General features: G+C 44.3%; 1 long non-coding RNA gene across 1 annotated transcript in view; it reads right to left on the minus strand.

The window, feature by feature from the left end:
* Positions 1-1,070, minus strand: part of LOC112076887 (uncharacterized) — a 4,682-nt gene extending 3,612 nt beyond the window's left edge. The window contains exons 1-2 of the long non-coding RNA XR_002895282.2: positions 864-1,070; positions 268-309 (exon numbers count right to left, since the gene is read on the minus strand). This is a non-coding gene — a long non-coding RNA (uncharacterized lncRNA). The remainder of the gene's footprint in view (positions 1-267; positions 310-863) is intronic.
* Positions 1,071-3,114: the final 2,044 nt, after the last annotated feature.

Genomic DNA, 3,114 nt, shown 5'->3' on the forward strand with positions numbered 1-3,114 from the left:
TTATCAATACCAGGGCTATTTACTCCTTATCAATACCAGGGCTATTTACTCCATATATATACCAGGGCTATTTACTCCATATCAATACCAGGGCTATTTACACCTTATCACGTATCAGTTCATATCAGTTCCCTTACATACCTTATTGTGGTAGTTAATCCATTCCTACTTTCTACTTCTACTAAGAGGTACATAATATAGTACACACTGTGTTCAGAATACCATATTGTGCCACTGCAGCTGTTGTGATGTAAGGTAGAAACTCACCTAATTGGTCTTGGTGGGTCTTCCTGGGTATCCTGGTTTCACCTAAACAGACAGTTATCAACACTTTACAACATGGTTCAATCAGAGATACAGTTATCAACACTTTACAACATGGTTCAATCAGAGATACAGTTATCAACACGTTAAACATGGTTCAATCAGAGCTACAGTTATCAACACTTTACAACATGGTTTAATCAGAGATACAGTTATCAACACTTTACAACATGGTTCAATCCGAGATACAGTTATCAACACTTTACAACATGGTTCAATCAGAGCTACAGTTATCAACACTTTACAACATGGTTCCGTCTGTAAGGATCGATGCCGGGGACGAGAAGCAGGTACGGGGAGTGAACATTTAATGAATAACGGAACAGGACAGGACAGGACAGCGTCTGGACAAGAACACACAACGACAATAATGCTGGTACAGGGAACACACGGGGAAGCAGACCGAAATAGGGAAGGCAATCGGTTCAATCAGAGGTAGTTATCAACACTTTACAACATAACTCAGTCAGAATTACTGCAGAATTGTATTCTGGTATTCTGTTGGAATGAGGCGATCCGGTATAAACTCAGGTTCTCACCTTGAGCCCTGCTCCTGCAGCATTTTACCAGCAGTATGATGGTCACCAGCAGGTAGGGAGACCCCACCAGTAGACTACACAACAGCCTGGGTAGAGACATGGACAACACTGGGACTACTGGAGATGGAATGAGTAGGGAGACCCCACCAGTAGACTACACAGCAGCCTGGGTAGAGTCATGGACAACACTGGGACTGCTGGAGATGGAATGGGTAGGGAGACCCCACGACCTTTTGCAGGATCTGAGGACCCAGCCACAACTATTTTCAGTCTCCAGTAATAAATATCCTGCACATTTTACATATTATGAACACAATAATTAAATCTGTGTGTGTTCTGTGTGGTTCGTGTGTGGTGTGTGATATATGGGTTATGTGTCACGCCCTGGCCTTAGTTATCTTTGTTTTCTTCATTATTTTAGGTCAGGGTGTGACATGGGGGATGTTTGTTGTGTTTGTCTCGTCTTGGGTGGTTGTTATTGTCTAGGGAGTTTTTTTGTAGAGTTAATGGGGTTGTGTTAGTGTTGGTGTTTAGGTAAGTCTCTGGTTGCCTGAGTGGTTCTCAATCAGAGACAGCTGTCTTATCGTTGCTTCTGATTGGGAGCCATATTTAAGGCCGCCATAGGCATTAGGTAGGTTGTGGGTAATTGTCTATGTCGCATGTGTGCCGTAGTTTGTATAGCGTCACGTTTTTGTATTAGTTTATCAGTGTTCTTTAGTTTTTCGTCTTCGTTATATTAAAAGAGAATGTATTCATATCACGCTGCGCTTGGTCCATCATTCACCTAAAGACGATCGTGACATATGTGTGTGTGTGTTATGTATGTATGGGGTGTGTATTTTCATGTCTTCTCAGCACACATCCTCCAGTGTTGTCCATGACTCTACCAGGGTGCTGTGTAGTCTACTGGTGGGGTTCTCCCTACCCATTCCATCTCCAGCAGTCCAGTGTTGTCCATGACTCTCCCAGGCTGCTGTGTAGTTCTATGGTGGGGTCTCCTACCATTCATCTCCAGCAGTCCAAGTGTTATCCATGACTCTACCCAGGCTGCTGTGTAGTCTCCTGGTGGGGTCTCTCCTACCATTCATCTCCAGCAGTCCCACAGTGTTGCCATGAACTCTACAGGCTTGCTGTGTAGTCTACTGGTGGGGTCTCCCTACCATCTCCATCCACAGTCCAGTGTGGTCCATGACTCTACCCAGGCTGCTGTGTAGTCTACTGGTGGGGTCTCCCTACCATTCCATCTCCAGCAGTCCCAGTGTTGTCCATGACTCTACCAGGCTGCTTGTGTAGTCTACTGGTGGGGTCTTCCCTACCCATTCCATCTCCAGCAGTCCCAGTGCTTGTCCATGACTCTACAGGGCTGCTGTGTAGTCTACTGGGGGGGTCTCCCTACTCATTCCATCTCCAGTAGTCCCAGTGTTGTCCATGTCTTACCCAGGGCTGTTGTGTAGTCTACTGGTGGGGTCTCCTACTGCTGGTGACCATCCATACTGTGGTGAAAATGCTGCAGGGAGCAGGGCTCAAGGTGAGAACCTGAGTTATAACGGGATCGCCTCTTCCAACAGAATACCAGAATACAATTCTGCAGTAATTCTGACTGAGTTATGTTGTAAAGTGTTGATAACTACCTCTGATGAACGATTTGCCTTCCGCTATTTCGGTCTGCTTCCCTCAGTGGTGTTGTCCCTGTACCGCATTATGTTGTCGTTGTGTGTTTTCTTGTTTCCAGACGCTTTCCTGTCCTGTCCTGTTCCGTTATTTCATTTAAATGTTCACCCCGTAACTGCTCTCGTCCCCGGCACTCGCTCTTACATGACGAACCATGTTGTAAGTTGTTGATACTGTGCTCTTGATTGAACCATGTTGTAAAAGCTGTTGATAACTGTATCTCGGATTGGACCACTTGTTTCGGTTAAAGTGTTGTAACTGTATCTCTGTATTAAAACATGTTGTAAACGTGTTAGATAACTGTAGTCTGATTGAACCATGTTTAACGTGTTATAATTGTATCTCTGATTGAACCGAATGTTGTAAAAGTGTTGATAACTGGTATCTCTGATTGAACAATGTTGTAAAGTGTTGATAACTGTCTGATTTAGGTGAAACCAGGATACCAGGAAGACCACCAAGACCAATTAGGTGAGTTTCTACCTTAGCATCACAACAGCTGCAGTGGCACAATATGGTATTCTGAACACAGTCGTTACTATATTATGTACCTCTTAGTAGAAGTAGAAAGTAGGAATGG

Source organism: Salvelinus sp. IW2-2015, unplaced genomic scaffold (genome assembly GCF_002910315.2).
Source record: "Salvelinus sp. IW2-2015 unplaced genomic scaffold, ASM291031v2 Un_scaffold4103, whole genome shotgun sequence".
In the NCBI taxonomy this organism is placed as follows: domain Eukaryota; kingdom Metazoa; phylum Chordata; class Actinopteri; order Salmoniformes; family Salmonidae; genus Salvelinus; species Salvelinus sp. IW2-2015.